The sequence below is a fragment of the Sinohyriopsis cumingii genome, chromosome 10, assembly GCF_028554795.1.
Source record: "Sinohyriopsis cumingii isolate HCF-2022 chromosome 10, ASM2855479v2, whole genome shotgun sequence".
NCBI classification, from domain to species: domain Eukaryota; kingdom Metazoa; phylum Mollusca; class Bivalvia; order Unionida; family Unionidae; genus Sinohyriopsis; species Sinohyriopsis cumingii.
In genome coordinates this window covers 108,983,257-109,003,139 of record NC_142970.1, presented here as the reverse complement: position 1 = coordinate 109,003,139, position 19,883 = coordinate 108,983,257, and the positions used below count along the sequence as shown (strand labels likewise).

General features: G+C 35.4%; 7 non-coding genes across 7 annotated transcripts; all 7 read right to left on the bottom strand.

The window, feature by feature from the left end:
• Positions 1 to 8,148: 8,148 nt before the first annotated feature.
• Positions 8,149 to 8,222, bottom strand: Trnar-ucg (transfer RNA arginine (anticodon UCG)). Its single transcript has one exon. It is a non-coding gene; the product is annotated as a tRNA-Arg (tRNA).
• Positions 8,223 to 9,918: 1,696 nt separating this feature from the next.
• Positions 9,919 to 9,992, bottom strand: Trnar-acg (transfer RNA arginine (anticodon ACG)). Its single transcript has one exon. It is a non-coding gene; the product is annotated as a tRNA-Arg (tRNA).
• Positions 9,993 to 11,542: 1,550 nt separating this feature from the next.
• Trnar-ucg (transfer RNA arginine (anticodon UCG)) lies at positions 11,543 to 11,616 on the bottom strand. Its single transcript has one exon. It is a non-coding gene; the product is annotated as a tRNA-Arg (tRNA).
• Positions 11,617 to 13,312: 1,696 nt separating this feature from the next.
• On the bottom strand, positions 13,313 to 13,386 carry Trnar-acg (transfer RNA arginine (anticodon ACG)). Its single transcript has one exon. It is a non-coding gene; the product is annotated as a tRNA-Arg (tRNA).
• Positions 13,387 to 14,936: 1,550 nt separating this feature from the next.
• Positions 14,937 to 15,010, bottom strand: Trnar-ucg (transfer RNA arginine (anticodon UCG)). Its single transcript has one exon. It is a non-coding gene; the product is annotated as a tRNA-Arg (tRNA).
• Positions 15,011 to 16,706: 1,696 nt separating this feature from the next.
• Positions 16,707 to 16,780, bottom strand: Trnar-acg (transfer RNA arginine (anticodon ACG)). The gene has a single exon. It is a non-coding gene; the product is annotated as a tRNA-Arg (tRNA).
• Positions 16,781 to 18,330: 1,550 nt separating this feature from the next.
• Trnar-ucg (transfer RNA arginine (anticodon UCG)) lies at positions 18,331 to 18,404 on the bottom strand. The gene has a single exon. It is a non-coding gene; the product is annotated as a tRNA-Arg (tRNA).
• Between the last annotated feature and the right edge of the window lie 1,479 nt (positions 18,405 to 19,883).

Genomic DNA, 19,883 nt, shown 5'->3' with positions numbered 1-19,883 from the left:
TGTGCACAAGTGTAAAGTAGTCGTATTATTCCAAAAATATTATCTTAAGAGATTTCAATTCATTTGTAGATTGTTAGATAATATCTTTATATCTTCGATTTTCATATGCTGGAATAAATAGATCTACATAACATGCTGGACTGGACTCAAAGCTGCAATCTACTGATCCATCTTCAGGCACCTTGTTCAAATCAAGCATATTATTCAAATTGGGCCCGGACCAAGGATGCTTCCAGCACGTCGTGTGTATCTGCTTATGTGATTTACAACGATCAGTCCTGTTCAATGTTACTATGATCAAGAAATCAGTCGGGGTGTTTTGTTGTTTGTGTAGGGCTTATCCTTAAGTGACAATTCTAACCTGTTTATAGAAAGTGCTAGATAAATCTTTTAGTAAAGTTGCTTCCGTGAGGTTGTTCATCCATAGCATCTATATATAACTTGACTCGTTTGATAATAAAAACTATAGTGTCCCAAATGTTAAAATCATAACAGTTCATTTAATGCACAAACGTCAAGAAATTGCGTCGATATCAGTTGGGTTAATCTCAGATGTCAGAACCTGAAGTCTGTAGTCAGGGATCACATCCAGTTGACCAGAGACTCGTTACCTGTCCACAACGGATTTGAGTGTGTTTGCTACTACTACAATTACTGCTACTGGGACTGTAATTATGCTCATCAAGATGATGAGAAATATGAGAATAAAGAATTCATGAAAACGTCTTTAAATTCTGTGACTAAATTGAAAAGTCTTACAAAATTAATTGAAGGGTAACAGGTCCCATGTACAAGATCATTTAGAAGTGATATGTGTAACAAGATTTGATAAAGTCTCAGAGGAGACTTTCTGGGAGTATACGAGATACCTTTGATTGGTATATAATGGGAATAAAAGTAATAACGAGACCTGTAAATATAATAAAAATCAGCTTTTAATTATAGACTTTATTTGGTGTGGATAAAATTTTAATATTGAGCCCGGCAGGACTCGAACCTGCAATCTCCTGATCCGTAGTCAGGCGCCTTTTTTTTTTTTTCTTTCTTTATTTAAAAAAAGCTTTGTACAGTATATAAGTTAAAAATATACAATCAGTATGTACATAGTAGTTTGTAATGCTATATTACAAAACAATGATTCTACAATAGTATTTTGTTAAGCTATATTACAGAACAATGATTCTAAAATTTTTTTGTAATGCTATAGTACAAAACAATGATTCTACAATGTAATAAACACTTTATCCTCTTCTATTCTCATTAAAGGATTATCTTTTACAAAATACTTCGTAATCAAAGTCTGATTTTTGTCTTTGTAATGTTGATACGCATATAATATATATTTTCTAGTCAAATATTGGAACAATCTTTCGATGTCTATTTGTTTCCCTATTAAAGACATAATGTTTCTTCTTTTGTAAATGCACAATCGAGCAATGCTCAGAATGTAGTTCAAAAAATAACTATTTACTGATTTTGTTTCTTTGTTATATCCTATCATGAGCATTTGTTCAAAAGAAGTGCTATTGAGAACACCAACTCTACAATTTTTAAAAAGAATCTCAACTATATATACAATATAATTCTTAAAAGAGCTTAATTCAGGACATTTCAAAAACATGTGAAATAAATCCTCTGTTTCCAACTGGCACACTGGACATAAGTCATTATCAATTTTGCCATAGTATTTTAGTCTCTCTTTTGTAAATATTCGATTGTGCATTATTCTGTAATCCAAATCTATACAATCTGGGGTCTTGAAAGGTAGGTGTATCAATTTCCAGTATTTATGCTTTTCCAAACTAAATATCTTACTCCAAAAGGAAACAGAAGCTGGTTCTTGAAAAATCAACGTACATAAAAGCTTGTAAAATAGTTGTGTTGTACATAAACAGAGGTCATATAATTTTGTATCAACTGTGAGAAACATATTATTTCTCCCATTGGTTACAGTGGGTTTTGACTCTGTTGCAACAATATTTCTCCAGCCTAATGGTATACTTTCTATTATGCAATTATAGTCTTTTTTTATCTTATCTGTTTTGATCTCAGAATTTGATTTGTATATCATTTCTTGAATAGCTCTATAAGGTAGTATTCCAGGTACAAATTCATATGTAATATCCTGAACACGAACAATTCCTGCTTCTATAAATTCTGCGAAAAACAACGTTTTACCAGCACATGTAATATTAGGATTTAAAAAGAGAGGTTGTTCAAAAACATTCCTCACATCAATATTTGTATCGATATTATTTCTAAGTTTTTCCCATGCCTGAAACATTTCTCTGTAAAATATAGGTAGGGTATTCAATTGTTGCTTATTTAAAGACATGAGAAACAACTCTTTGGTCAACCTCATGTTCAGGACAGTAGATAAAAAGTGATCAAAGGTATTTTTCCACATAGCATGGCAATTCACATCAAAGTATCTTTTTAAAAATTTTAGTCTGAATGCATACATTTTCATCTTTATATCAGTTAACTGTATTCCGCCATTTCGCTTATCACCAATTATTGTATAATAGTGAACCAAATGGGACTTTCCTGACCAGATAAATCTGAGAAATAATTGCTTCAATTCATCAGCAATCATATCAGGAAGAGGCTGAACTGACACTATGTACAATACTCTAGAAACTAATAAGTTATTAACAACTGTTACTTTTCCTTGTATTGTCAAATATCTCTGTGACCACAGTTGCAATAAGTTTTTAATTTTAGACAATCTATCATTCCAGTTCAGTTGCTCACATAACTTTGCACATTTTCCCACATAAGCTCCCAAAATTAAGATGACTTGATCACACATTTGAATTTGTAATTGTTTGCAATAATCATCAGTAAGTTTACCAGATCCAATACACAGAAGTTCTGTCTTTTCCTTGTTCACCTTTGCACCAGATCCTTTACAATACAAGTCAAGTACATTAAAAGATTGATTAATGGATTGTGTGTCCGCTAATGTCAAGGTTGTATCATCTGCATGTTGAAAAACTTTACTTGTATTACTAGACAGTGGGAGTGGAATACCTTTGATAGTGGGATTTGCTTTGATAGCGAGTCCTAAGGGTTCTGCTGCTAATACATATAACATTGCTGATATAGGACAACCTTGTCTGACTGAATTTTTAATTAAAAAGGGTTTCGTTAGATGACCATTGCATTTAACACTACTTTTAATTTCATTATAAAATATCTTTATCCACTGAATAAAATTGTCACCAAAACCGAACTTTCGTAAAACAGAAATCAAATATGAGTGGCAAACTCTGTCAAACGCTTTTTCTTGATCAATTTTTAAGATATATCCCTCAAGATTGTCTCTCTCAACCATATCTATAATATCTCTTACAGTGACTATAGTATCAGCAATATCTCTCCCAACTATACAACATGTCTGAGTTTGAGAAATAATTTTGGGTAATACCATTTTTAAACGTGTAGACAAAATCCTTGCCAAAATTTTATAATCTACATTAAGTAAACTGATAGGACGCCAATTTTGCAATCTTCTATTTTCCCCCTTATTTTTATAAATAAGTGATATAACCCCAAATCTCATTGATCTCGACATAATATTGTCATTCTTAACACTCTGAAAGATGTGCAACAGAATATCATATATACAATCATAAAATTTACAATACCACTCTACTGTCAATCCGTCCGGGCCGGGGCTTTTATTTTTAGCCATCCCTTTTATAGCTGTATGTATTTCATCAACTGTTATTATGGCATCACACATATCTTTATCCTCATCAGATACAGAACAGTTTACAAAATTTAAAAGTGAATCAGTACAATTATCATCAACAGTTACCGAAGAATATAAATGACTATAAAACTGATGTATTTCATCTAAGATTCCGCTTGTATTTGAAATAATTACACCATCATCATCAATCAATTCATTGATTACATTTTTGTTGTGTCGATATTTCTCAAGATTTAGAAAATATTTAGTATTTCTATCGCTTTCAATTGCCCATTTGGCCTTAGATCTCAATATAGCACCCCGACAAAAATCAGTTTCATAGTCACTTAGCTGATGTTTTAGTTCTTCATATTTGTTAATGTCATATGATTCTTTATTTGCGACTTTTTCTGAAAATGATTTTAATTTATTTTGCAATGTAAAGTATTCTTGTAATCTTTCCTTATTTCTTCTTGTACAGTATACTTGGGAAAATTTTTTAATTTTGTATTTTACATTATCCCACCAAATGAGTGGTTCACTGAAATACATTTCGTCAGTTTTTCCCTCGGTAAGAATTGATTTCACTCTTTGTACATATTTTTCCTCAAAAAGAACATTGTTATTTAATATCCATAATCCGGGCCCTGTTTCCACTTTGCAGGTATTTAGTTTAAGGTATACAAAAGAATGATCACTAAAGGATGTATCTGCATAATAAATATTTTGCACATTGGAGTGCAATTTTGAGGAAATCAAAAAATAATCTATTCTACTCTGCTTCATTTCGTCTAGTACAACTTGTTTTCTGGAGAAACTACGAGTACTAGGATTTCGTGATCTCCATAAATCGGTAATATTCCTATCATGAATAATTTTATAAAGTTCACGCACTGCTACATCATCAATATGTAAGGCTTTGTTATGTCGATCAATACCTGCTAAAGTTGTATTAAAATCACCAGCCAGGATAGTGCTATCACTAGTACTGTTATGTAAATATGTATTTAGCTTCATGAAAAAGTTAAACCTTTCCTTCACAACATTTGGAGCATAAATATTGATTAAATCAATCACTTTATCATCAATAGCTATTTTAAGATGTAAAATCCTACCCTTTTCAATCATTTCTTGTGTCACCTGATTTCTCAATTCTCTCACTACTAAAACAGCAACACCTGCCCTCCTATTGTCAGCATTACTATAAAATATGTCACCATTCCAAATCTCATTTTCTCTAATACTTTCAACAAACTCATCATCCCAAAAGGTTTCTTGCAATAATAAAATATGGCCTCTTTTCTCTTTAAATATTTCTAAAACAGACTTTAGTTTATTCAAATTACGCAAGCCATTTACATTTAGAGATACAATATTTAAAGCCATGATTATGATGAGTGTATTGAAAGTATTAAAAAATGTTGAGTGTTTGATCATTTCTTCATAGGTGTTCGTCGCATGCTATTCATCTTCATATTAGGTACTGGATTAAACCTTCTCCTTCTCCTTTGTACTACTTTGAAATTTTCGATATTAGTACCGTTTTCTTGACATGTACGTGATTCGTTTGATCTTTCAACAACGTCTGCAACCATCTTCCTGTCATCATCTGAATCTGTCCCCGATCCATCTCCAATTGTATGATTGTTGTTTACTTCCTCAGATTCTATTTCTACATTGGTCATATCAACTCCAATTCTTTCTTTTTCTTCCCCACTTTCTCCACTCTCATTATCTTTTTTTTCATTCTCAATTTCTTCTTTATCATCTTCGTCACTCTGTAACTCCAATATGTCTTCCCTCATATCATCATCAACTTGCGAATGAATGCCTGCAATGGCCTCTCTGTAACACATACATGTTTGCGCCTCTTTGTGGCATTTGTCGCATATCCTGCATGTACACATAAGAGGAAAACTTCCACAACTTTCACATCTTTGCCTTGTGCAATTTTTTGCTACATGGCCTTGCTCCCCACACTTGTAGCATACAAAATCAGGGCAGTCTTTTATAACATGTCCCGGATCAAGACATCTAGAACATACCTTAACTTGATTATTGTGTAATACTCTAAAGTATTGTTGACCATTGACAGTCTGAAATTTCAGACTGTAAGGCAAGGATTTTACCTGCTGTGGAAATTTACATTTGACATAACGAGTCCCATCAGCTACACTAGTTCCAGGATAATATCTGCGTTGAATGGGAGAAAGAAGTTCTACTCCGTATTCACCGAGCTTCATACTTATATCATCATCTGTGATGTATGCTGGTAAATGAAGAATTGACACAATAATAGTGTCTGAATATAAAAGAGTACAATCAAAATGTTCACTTCCAATATCAATTCCACACAAGGTATTATATGCTACTTCCTTACTCGGTAGTGTGACCTCATACAAATTTGCACCTTTGGGCACAACTGCATAGACCGACATATCTCCAGTTAATTCTTCTACACTTCTAACAATATCACTTGCCTTTATTTTCTTCACATCCTTTACATCAATCACCACGGTACATTCTTTCCCAAAACGACGAGTAGCTCCTGTCTGTCTATCGATGTTACTCGACATGCCATTCTTATTGTTAGCTATTCCACTGGTGTCATTAGAGTGTGAGTCAGCTCCTTGCGCTGCACGTGCAGCACGACCAGGCTTTGTATTCATTGTCACAGAAAATAATATTTTGTGTGGTGGATAAAGTTATCCACACACTCAAAATATATCTCACTTATATATGAATGCGATCACACAAATCTTATCAACGTACCTGTAACAAATTAAAACAGCAAAAATGTCTATTAAAGGAAAAAAACTTGAAAATTCACGGAGCGATCATCAAACGTGTTTTCCTTCTGATGTCATAACCGGAAGTCCTCTCCAATTTGGCCACGGGCCCTTGTCATGAATGTTTGTTAGAGAGTATATTGGTGTGCTTTTGGTAATACTTCTACGACTATGACTATGGTAAGACTTGCTATTGCTTTACTGTCATGTTTGAGTATCGCTGCATGCGGGTTACAGCGGGATTGCAGCATATCCTTTCAGCGCTGATATCAAGCGTCAAATTTGAATCCAAATAACTCGTATGTAAACATAAATGTGGAAAGATAATATATTTCTGAAGCTCTGAAACGAACCAAAGAAATCTTGTCCCACTTATCACGGTGAATTTTCGAAACTGCAATCTCTGGTCAATTACTGAACAGGTTATATTTATCCGATGTGTTTAACAGTTGTCAGAATTAGGATCTAAGTTTGTTGTGTGCCTTTATGCTCCAATTGCCTTGGCACTAAACATCCTACTTTTGTTGTGGTGCCCTCAAGTACAAAACGAATCTAAATCAAAACCTTAATAATCTAACCGAATTGTTTTAAAAGTGACGGTAACGTTAACTCCTTGCTACTAATCCAATTCACGACATATCCAAATAGAAATTATGTTTTGAGGAAAATATATTGTTCTAGTGGGTCAAGAGGGATTCGAACCTGCCGTCTCCCTATCCGATGTCTGTCGCCTTATCCAATTTGGCCACGGGCCCTTCACATACAGACTATTTCTTAGGTTGGTTCGTGAATGTTACGGTTGGTACAACACTGCTTCTACTACCACTACTTAAACTGATACCACGACGACTACCAATGGAGTTATATTGCTAGTACGATGGACATAATAACGATTACGTCTACATATGCTACTAGTGTTTCTGCTGCTACTACCAACATTATGGCTGCTGTTAAAATTACGTATAAACCACTACCTATAATGGTAACGATTCTTCCTGCTGCTGCTGATTAAATCGTTGTAAAGATACGAAAATGACCGGTTAAAATATTGGGCGAGAAAAATGATTGCTGTGTGAATTTTTGTGATGTACATGGAAGTTCGACTACGTAGTAGGTAATTGTTTTACTTATGGAATGCTAGATATAAATATACAATGTTTTGTACGAACAAAATTTAATCTGTAGGAATAAAAACATATCTTCGTATTGCATCGAATCAAAGCTGCAATCTACGGATTGAAACCGCGGATCTAATTTCTCATTATCTTGCTCACATGTGCACTTATTCATGTTTGGATTGAGATGATTTTACTATCGCCACTTCTGCAAGTGCACTGCTTTTGCGGATGATGATAATTCGCATGGTGATGGCAATGGTACAGTCATGAAGGGTCAGAATTTGCATGACTAAATCAGATTCGTTACCATGACATGGATGGATTAAAGGTTACTTAGACGAAAGAAATGGCAATGACAACGATCCTATGGAAGATTCGATTTTATGATCAAAAGCAAAGAAAGAGTTGACTATGTCTCTTTTCAAAATTTAAAAGTCTAATTTGTTCTCATTATTGGCACGTTTTATGTCAATAGAGATATTTATCTGTATGTTGATGCTGAGAATCAAAGAATTTTAATACGCAGTGGAAAAGATTTAACAAACGAGCCCGGCAGGACTCGAACCTGCAGTCTCCTGATCCGAAGTCAGGCGCCTTATCCAATTTGGCCACGGGCCCTTCACATAAACACTTATTGGTTTATAGGTTAGTGTGGGTTCATTTCCTTGTTGTAGTTGTTGTACAAACCATTCTCCAAAATACATGCTTTGATGGAATAACCCTTATTAAAGCTACCAATACGGCTACAGTTGATAACGAAATGATGAAAATCGTAGTTGCGGGTCTGAAACAGATTTGACAACTACAAATGGCTAGATCAGATGTTATGTGACAAGTTTATCTATTTAAATTTATAACTAACTTGGATAATTTATGTTTCCCAAACTGATGCTTTCTTTTTACGCATTACGGAATTGCAGACTGCCTGCAAGATTTACTAACCCTTGAAATTGATGAACTTGTCGTGAAAAACTAAGCATCTCGGAAATTATATATTAGACAAGGGAAGTGCTCCAATAAGGATGGGCATTTTTACATTTTGTAAAGATTCGTATTTGCATTTGTATTATTTTTACGAACAATTCTGCTTAGTGTAATTAAGATCTAGAGATATAGTGGATAGACCTTAGGATGTCATGGAAATAAAGTAATGAGAATACGTGTATGAAACTAACGTATTGCTCTGAACAAAGAGACTTGACCTCCGAGTTGCATGTCGTATGCAAAAGATCGACTATTGGATAGAACATCTATATCAGTGGGATACTGAGCGGCGATGATGCCGAGTGCAGTTATGATAAAAGCTTTTTGCTACATCTAATGTGAACTATGTTTATCTGTGCACAAGTGTAAAGTAGTCGTATTATTCCAAAAATATTATCTTAAGAGATTTCAATTCATTTGTAGATTGTTAGATAATATCTTTATATCTTCGATTTTCATATGCTGGAATAAATAGATCTACATAACATGCTGGACTGGACTCAAAGCTGCAATCTACTGATCCATCTTCAGGCACCTTGTTCAAATCAAGCATATTATTCAAATTGGGCCCGGACCAAGGATGCTTCCAGCACGTCGTGTGTATCTGCTTATGTGATTTACAACGATCAGTCCTGTTCAATGTTACTATGATCAAGAAATCAGTCGGGGTGTTTTGTTGTTTGTGTAGGGCTTATCCTTAAGTGACAATTCTAACCTGTTTATAGAAAGTTCTAGATAAATCTTTTAGTAAAGTTGCTTCCGTGAGGTTGTTCATCCATAGCATCTATATATAACTTGACTCGTTTGATAATAAAAACTATAGTGTCCCAAATGTTAAAATCATAACAGTTCATTTAATGCACAAACGTCAAGAAATTGCGTCGATATCAGTTGGGTTAATCTCAGATGTCAGAACCTGAAGTCTGTAGTCAGGGATCACATCCAGTTGACCAGAGACTCGTTGCCTGTCCACAACGGATTTGAGTGTGTTTGCTACTACTACAATTACTGCTACTGGGACTGTAATTATGCTCATCAAGATGATGAGAAATATGAGAATAAAGAATTCATGAAAACGTCTTTAAATTCTGTGACTAAATTGAAAAGTCTTACAAAATTAATTGAAGGGTAACAGGTCCCATGTACAAGATCATTTAGAAGTGATATGTGTAACAAGATTTGATAAAGTCTCAGAGGAGACTTTCTGGGAGTATACGAGATACCTTTGATTGGTATATAATGGGAATAAAAGTAATAACGAGACCTGTAAATATAATAAAAATCAGCTTTTAATTATAGACTTTATTTGGTGTGGATAAAATTTTAATATTGAGCCCGGCAGGACTCGAACCTGCAATCTCCTGATCCGTAGTCAGGCGCCTTATCCAATTTGGCCACGGGCCCTTGTCATGAATGTTTGTTAGAGAGTATATTGGTGTGCTTTTGGTAATACTTCTACGACTATGACTATGGTAAGACTTGCTATTGCTTTACTGTCATGTTTGAGTATCGCTGCATGCGGGTTACAGCGGGATTGCAGCATATCCTTTCAGCGCTGATATCAAGCGTCAAATTTGAATCCAAATAACTCGTATGTAAACATAAATGTGGAAAGATAATATATTTCTGAAGCTCTGAAACGAACCAAAGAAATCTTGTCCCACTTATCACGGTGAATTTTCGAAACTGCAATCTCTGGTCAATTACTGAACAGGTTATATTTATCCGATGTGTTTAACAGTTGTCAGAATTAGGATCTAAGTTTGTTGTGTGCCTTTATGCTCCAATTGCCTTGGCACTAAACATCCTACTTTTGTTGTGGTGCCCTCAAGTACAAAACGAATCTAAATCAAAACCTTAATAATCTAACCGAATTGTTTTAAAAGTGACGGTAACGTTAACTCCTTGCTACTAATCCAATTCACGACATATCCAAATAGAAATTATGTTTTGAGGAAAATATATTGTTCTAGTGGGTCAAGAGGGATTCGAACCTGCCGTCTCCCTATCCGATGTCTGTCGCCTTATCCAATTTGGCCACGGGCCCTTCACATACAGACTATTTCTTAGGTTGGTTCGTGAATGTTACGGTTGGTACAACACTGCTTCTACTACCACTACTTAAACTGATACCACGACGACTACCAATGGAGTTATATTGCTAGTACGATGGACATAATAACGATTACGTCTACATATGCTACTAGTGTTTCTGCTGCTACTACCAACATTATGGCTGCTGTTAAAATTACGTATAAACCACTACCTATAATGGTAACGATTCTTCCTGCTGCTGCTGATTAAATCGTTGTAAAGATACGAAAATGACCGGTTAAAATATTGGGCGAGAAAAATGATTGCTGTGTGAATTTTTGTGATGTACATGGAAGTTCGACTACGTAGTAGGTAATTGTTTTACTTATGGAATGCTAGATATAAATATACAATGTTTTGTACGAACAAAATTTAATCTGTAGGAATAAAAACATATCTTCGTATTGCATCGAATCAAAGCTGCAATCTACGGATTGAAACCGCGGATCTAATTTCTCATTATCTTGCTCACATGTGCACTTATTCATGTTTGGATTGAGATGATTTTACTATCGCCACTTCTGCAAGTGCACTGCTTTTGCGGATGATGATAATTCGCATGGTGATGGCAATGGTACAGTCATGAAGGGTCAGAATTTGCATGACTAAATCAGATTCGTTACCATGACATGGATGGATTAAAGGTTACTTAGACGAAAGAAATGGCAATGACAACGATCCTATGGAAGATTCGATTTTATGATCAAAAGCAAAGAAAGAGTTGACTATGTCTCTTTTCAAAATTTAAAAGTCTAATTTGTTCTCATTATTGGCACGTTTTATGTCAATAGAGATATTTATCTGTATGTTGATGCTGAGAATCAAAGAATTTTAATACGCAGTGGAAAAGATTTAACAAACGAGCCCGGCAGGACTCGAACCTGCAGTCTCCTGATCCGAAGTCAGGCGCCTTATCCAATTTGGCCACGGGCCCTTCACATAAACACTTATTGGTTTATAGGTTAGTGTGGGTTCATTTCCTTGTTGTAGTTGTTGTACAAACCATTCTCCAAAATACATGCTTTGATGGAATAACCCTTATTAAAGCTACCAATACGGCTACAGTTGATAACGAAATGATGAAAATCGTAGTTGCGGGTCTGAAACAGATTTGACAACTACAAATGGCTAGATCAGATGTTATGTGACAAGTTTATCTATTTAAATTTATAACTAACTTGGATAATTTATGTTTCCCAAACTGATGCTTTCTTTTTACGCATTACGGAATTGCAGACTGCCTGCAAGATTTACTAACCCTTGAAATTGATGAACTTGTCGTGAAAAACTAAGCATCTCGGAAATTATATATTAGACAAGGGAAGTGCTCCAATAAGGATGGGCATTTTTACATTTTGTAAAGATTGGTATTTGCATTTGTATTATTTTTACGAACAATTCTGCTTAGTGTAATTAAGATCTAGAGATATAGTGGATAGACCTTAGGATGTCATGGAAATAAAGTAATGAGAATACGTGTATGAAACTAACGTATTGCTCTGAAGAAAGAGACTTGACCTCCGAGTTGCATGTCGTATGCAAAAGATCGACTATTGGATAGAACATCTATATCAGTGGGATACTGAGCGGCGATGATGCCGAGTGCAGTTATGATAAAAGCTTTTTGCTACATCTAATGTGAACTATGTTTATCTGTGCACAAGTGTAAAGTAGTCGTATTATTCCAAAAATATTATCTTAAGAGATTTCAATTCATTTGTAGATTGTTAGATAATATCTTTATATCTTCGATTTTCATATGCTGGAATAAACAGATCTACATAACATGCTGGACTGGACTCAAAGCTGCAATCTACTGATCCATCTTCAGGCACCTTGTTCAAATCAAGCATATTATTCAAATTGGGCCCGGACCAAGGATGCTTCCAGCACGTCGTGTGTATCTGCTTATGTGATTTACAACGATCAGTCCTGTTCAATGTTACTATGATCAAGAAATCAGTCGGGGTGTTTTGTTGTTTGTGTAGGGCTTATCCTTAAGTGACAATTCTAACCTGTTTATAGAAAGTTCTAGATAAATCTTTTAGTAAAGTTGCTTCCGTGAGGTTGTTCATCCATAGCATCTATATATAACTTGACTCGTTTGATAATAAAAACTATAGTGTCCCAAATGTTAAAATCATAACAGTTCATTTAATGCACAAACGTCAAGAAATTGCGTCGATATCAGTTGGGTTAATCTCAGATGTCAGAACCTGAAGTCTGTAGTCAGGGATCACATCCAGTTGACCAGAGACTCGTTGCCTGTCCACAACGGATTTGAGTGTGTTTGCTACTACTACAATTACTGCTACTGGGATTGTAATTATGCTCATCAAGATGATGAGAAATATGAGAATAAAGAATTCATGAAAACGTCTTTAAATTCTGTGACTAAATTGAAAAGTCTTACAAAATTAATTGAAGGGTAACAGGTCCCATGTACAAGATCATTTAGAAGTGATATGTGTAACAAGATTTGATAAAGTCTCAGAGGAGACTTTCTGGGAGTATACGAGATACCTTTGATTGGTATATAATGGGAATAAAAGTAATAACGAGACCTGTAAATATAATAAAAATCAGCTTTTAATTATAGACTTTATTTGGTGTGGATAAAATTTTAATATTGAGCCCGGCAGGACTCGAACCTGCAATCTCCTGATCCGTAGTCAGGCGCCTTATCCAATTTGGCCACGGGCCCTTGTCATGAATGTTTGTTAGAGAGTATATTGGTGTGCTTTTGGTAATACTTCTACGACTATGACTATGGTAAGACTTGCTATTGCTTTACTGTCATGTTTGAGTATCGCTGCATGCGGGTTACAGCGGGATTGCAGCATATCCTTTCAGCGCTGATATCAAGCGTCAAATTTGAATCCAAATAACTCGTATGTAAACATAAATGTGGAAAGATAATATATTTCTGAAGCTCTGAAACGAACCAAAGAAATCTTGTCCCACTTATCACGGTGAATTTTCGAAACTGCAATCTCTGGTCAATTACTGAACAGGTTATATTTATCCGATGTGTTTAACAGTTGTCAGAATTAGGATCTAAGTTTGTTGTGTGCCTTTATGCTCCAATTGCCTTGGCACTAAATATCCTACTTTTGTTGTGGTGCCCTCAAGTACAAAACGAATCTAAATCAAAACCTTAATAATCTAACCGAATTGTTTTAAAAGTGACGGTAACGTTAACTCCTTGCTACTAATCCAATTCACGACATATCCAAATAGAAATTATGTTTTGAGGAAAATATATTGTTCTAGTGGGTCAAGAGGGATTCGAACCTGCCGTCTCCCTATCCGATGTCTGTCGCCTTATCCAATTTGGCCACGGGCCCTTCACATACAGACTATTTCTTAGGTTGGTTCGTGAATGTTACGGTTGGTACAACACTGCTTCTACTACCACTACTTAAACTGATACCACGACGACTACCAATGGAGTTATATTGCTAGTACGATGGACATAATAACGATTACGTCTACATATGCTACTAGTGTTTCTGCTGCTACTACCAACATTATGGCTGCTGTTAAAATTACGTATAAACCACTACCTATAATGGTAACGATTCTTCCTGCTGCTGCTGATTAAATCATTGTAAAGATACGAAAATGACCCGTTAAAATATTGGGCGAGAAAAATGATTGCTGTGTGAATTTTTGTGATGTACATGGAAGTTCGACTACGTAGTAGGTAATTGTTTTACTTATGGAATGCTAGATATAAATATACAATGTTTTGTACGAACAAAATTTAATCTGTAGGAATAAAAACATATCTTCGTATTGCATCGAATCAAAGCTGCAATCTACGGATTGAAACCGCGGATCTAATTTCTCATTATCTTGCTCACATGTGCACTTATTCATGTTTGGATTGAGATGATTTTACTATCGCCACTTCTGCAAGTGCACTGCTTTTGCGGATGATGATAATTCGCATGGTGATGGCAATGGTACAGTCATGAAGGGTCAGAATTTGCATGACTAAATCAGATTCGTTACCATGAGATGGATGGATTAAAGGTTACTTAGACGAAAGAAATGGCAATGACAACGATCCTATGGAAGATTCGATTTTATGATCAAAAGCAAAGAAAGAGTTGACTATGTCTCTTTTCAAAATTTAAAAGTCTAATTTGTTCTCATTATTGGCACGTTTTATGTCAATAGAGATATTTATCTGTATGTTGATGCTGAGAATCAAAGAATTTTAATACGCAGTGGAAAAGATTTAACAAACGAGCCCGGCAGGACTCGAACCTGCAGTCTCCTGATCCGAAGTCAGGCGCCTTATCCAATTTGGCCACGGGCCCTTCACGAAAACACTTATTGGTTTATAGGTTAGTGTGGGTTCATTTCCTTGTTGTAGTTGTTGTACAAACCATTCTCCAAAATACATGCTTTGATGGAATAACCCTTATTAAAGCTACCAATACGGCTACAGTTGATAACGAAATGATGAAAATCGTAGTTGCGGGTCTGAAACAGATTTAACAACTACAAATGGCTAGATCAGATGTTATGTGACAAGTTTATCTATTTAAATTTATAACTAACTTGGATAATTTATGTTTCCCAAACTGATGCTTTCTTTTTACGCATTACGGAATTGCAGACTGCCTGCAAGATTTACTAACCCTTGAAATTGATGAACTTGTCGTGAAAAACTAAGCATCTCGGAAATTATATATTAGACAAGGGAAGTGCTCCAATAAGGATGGGCATTTTTACATTTTGTAAAGATTGGTATTTGCATTTGTATTATTTTTACGAACAATTCTGCTTAGTGTAATTAAGATCTAGAGATATAGTGGATAGACCTTAGGATGTCATGGAAATAAAGTAATGAGAATACGTGTATGAAACTAACGTATTGCTCTGAACAAAGAGACTTGACCTCCGAGTTGCATGTCGTATGCAAAAGATCGACTATTGGATAGAACATCTATATCAGTGGGATACTGAGCGGCGATGATGCCGAGTGCAGTTATGATAAAAGCTTTTTGCTACATCTAATGTGAACTATGTTTATCTGTGCACAAGTGTAAAGTAGTCGTATTATTCCAAAAATATTATCTTAAGAGATTTCAATTCATTTGTAGATTGTTAGATAATATCTTTATATCTTCGATTTTCATATGCTGGAATAAATAGATCTACATAACATGCTGGACTGGACTCAAAGCTGCAATCTACTGATCCATCTTCAGGCACCTTGTTCAAATCAAGCATATTATTCAAATTGGGCCCGGACCAAGGATGCTTCCAGCACGTCGTGTGTATCTGCTTATGTGATTTACAACGATCAGTCCTGTTCAATGTTACTATGATCAAGAAATCAGTCGGGGTGTTTTGTTGTTTGTGTAGGGCTTATCCTTAAGTGACAATTCTAACCTGTTTATAGAAAGTGCTAGATAAATCTTTTAGTAAAGTTGCTTCCGTGAGGTTGTTCATCCATAGCATCTATATATAACTTGACTCGTTTGATAATAAAAACTATAGTGTCCCAAATGTTAAAATCATAACAGTTCATTTAATGCACAAACGTCAAGAAATTGCGTCGATATCAGTTGGGTTAATCTCAGATGTCAGAACCTGAAGTCTGTAGTCAGGGATCACATCCAGTTGACCAGAGACTCGTTACCTGTCCACAACGGATTTGAGTGTGTTTGCTACTACTACAATTACTGCTACTGGGACTGTAATTATGCTCATGAAGATGATGAGAAATATGAGAATAAAGAATTCATGAAAACGTCTTTAAATTCTGTGACTAAATTGAAAAGTCTTACAAAATTAATTGAAGGGTAACAGGTCCCATGTACAAGATCATTTAGAAGTGATATGTGTAACAAGATTTGATAAAGTATCAGAGGAGACTTTTTGGGAGTATACGAGATACCTTTGATTGGTATATAATGGGAATAAAATTAATAACGAGACCTGTAAATATAATAAAAATCAGCTTTTAATTATAGACTTTATTTGGTGTGGATAAAATTTTAATATTGAGCCCGGCAGGACTCGAACCTGCAATCTCCTGATCCGTAGTCAGGCGCCTTATCCAATTTGGCCACGGGCCCTTGTCATGAATGTTTGTTAGAGAGTATATTGGTGTGCTTTTGGTAATACTTCTACGACTATGACTATGGTAAGACTTGCTATTGCTTTACTGTCATGTTTGAGTATCGCTGCATGCGGGTTACAGCGGGATTGCAGCATATCCTTTCAGCGCTGATATCAAGCGTCAAATTTGAATCCAAATAACTCGTATGTAAACATAAATGTGGAAAGATAATATATTTCTGAAGCTCTGAAACGAACCAAAGAAATCTTGTCCCACTTATCACGGTGAATTTTCGAAACTGCAATCTCTGGTCAATTACTGAACAGGTTATATTTATCCGATGTGTTTAACAGTTGTCAGAATTAGGATCTAAGTTTGTTGTGTGCCTTTATGCTCCAATTGCCTTGGCACTAAATATCCTACTTTTGTTGTGGTGCCCTCAAGTACAAAACGAATCTAAATCAAAACCTTAATAATCTAACCGAATTGTTTTAAAAGTGACGGTAACGTTAACTCCTTGCTACTAATCCAATTCACGACATATCCAAATAGAAATTATGTTTTGAGGAAAATATATTGTTCTAGTGGGTCAAGAGGGATTCGAACCTGCCGTCTCCCTATCCGATGTCTGTCGCCTTATCCAATTTGGCCACGGGCCCTTCACATACAGACTATTTCTTAGGTTGGTTCGTGAATGTTACGGTTGGTACAACACTGCTTCTACTACCACTACTTAAACTGATACCACGACGACTACCAATGGAGTTATATTGCTAGTACGATGGACATAATAACGATTACGTCTACATATGCTACTAGTGTTTCTGCTGCTACTACCAACATTATGGCTGCTGTTAAAATTACGTATAAACCACTACCTATAATGGTAACGATTCTTCCTGCTGCTGCTGATTAAATCATTGTAAAGATACGAAAATGACCCGTTAAAATATTGGGCGAGAAAAATGATTGCTGTGTGAATTTTTGTGATGTACATGGAAGTTCGACTACGTAGTAGGTAATTGTTTTACTTATGGAATGCTAGATATAAATATACAATGTTTTGTACGAACAAAATTTAATCTGTAGGAATAAAAACATATCTTCGTATTGCATCGAATCAAAGCTGCAATCTACGGATTGAAACCGCGGATCTAATTTCTCATTATCTTGCTCACATGTGCACTTATTCATGTTTGGATTGAGATGATTTTACTATCGCCACTTCTGCAAGTGCACTGCTTTTGCGGATGATGATAATTCGCATGGTGATGGCAATGGTACAGTCATGAAGGGTCAGAATTTGCATGACTAAATCAGATTCGTTACCATGACATGGATGGATTAAAGGTTACTTAGACGAAAGAAATGGCAATGACAACGATCCTATGGAAGATTCGATTTTATGATCAAAAGCAAAGAAAGAGTTGACTATGTCTCTTTTCAAAATTTAAAAGTCTAATTTGTTCTCATTATTGGCACGTTTTATGTCAATAGAGATATTTATCTGTATGTTGATGCTGAGAATCAAAGAATTTTAATACGCAGTGGAAAAGATTTAACAAACGAGCCCGGCAGGACTCGAACCTGCAGTCTCCTGATCCGAAGTCAGGCGCCTTATCCAATTTGGCCACGGGCCCTTCACGAAAACACTTATTGGTTTATAGGTTAGTGTGGGTTCATTTCCTTGTTGTAGTTGTTGTACAAACCATTCTCCAAAATACATGCTTTGATGGAATAACCCTTATTAAAGCTACCAATACGGCTACAGTTGATAACGAAATGATGAAAATCGTAGTTGCGGGTCTGAAACAGATTTGACAACTACAAATGGCTAGATCAGATGTTATGTGACAAGTTTATCTATTTAAATTTATAACTAACTTGGATAATTTATGTTTCCCAAACTGATGCTTTCTTTTTACGCATTACGGAATTGCAGACTGCCTGCAAGATTTACTAACCCTTGAAATTGATGAACTTGTCGTGAAAAACTAAGCATCTCGGAAATTATATATTAGACAAGGGAAGTGCTCCAATAAGGATGGGCATTTTTACATTTTGTAAAGATTGGTATTTGCATTTGTATTATTTTTACGAACAATTCTGCTTAGTGTAATTAAGATCTAGAGATATAGTGGATAGACCTTAGGATGTCATGGAAATAAAGTAATGAGAATACGTGTATGAAACTAACGTATTGCTCTGAAGAAAGAGACTTGACCTCCGAGTTGCATGTCGTATGCAAAAGATCGACTATTGGATAGAACATCTATATCAGTGGGATACTGAGCGGCGATGATGCCGAGTGCAGTTATGATAAAAGCTTTTTGCTACATCTAATGTGAACTATGTTTATCTGTGCACAAGTGTAAAGTAGTCGTATTATTCCAAAAATATTATCTTAAGAGATTTCAATTCATTTGTAGATTGTTAGATAATATCTTTATATCTTCGATTTTCATATGCTGGAATAAATAGATCTACATAACATGCTGGACTGGACTCAAAGCTGCAATCTACTGATCCATCTTCAGGCACCTTGTTCAAATCAAGCATATTATTCAAATTGGGCCCGGACCAAGGATGCTTCCAGCACGTCGTGTGTATCTGCTTATGTGATTTACAACGATCAGTCCTGTTCAATGTTACTATGATCAAGAAATCAGTCGGGGTGTTTTGTTGTTTGTGTAGGGCTTATCCTTAAGTGACAATTCTAACCTGTTTATAGAAAGTGCTAGATAAATCTTTTAGTAAAGTTGCTTCCGTGAGGTTGTTCATCCATAGCATCTATATATAACTTGACTCGTTTGATAATAAAAACTATAGTGTCCCAAATGTTAAAATCATAACAGTTCATTTAATGCACAAACGTCAAGAAATTGCGTCGATATCAGTTGGGTTAATCTCAGATGTCAGAACCTGAAGTCTGTAGTCAGGGATCACATCCAGTTGACCAGAGACTCGTTACCTGTCCACAACGGATTTGAGTGTGTTTGCTACTACTACAATTACTGCTACTGGGACTGTAATTATGCTCATCAAGATGATGAGAAATATGAGAATAAAGAATTCATGAAAACGTCTTTAAATTCTGTGACTAAATTGAAAAGTCTTAC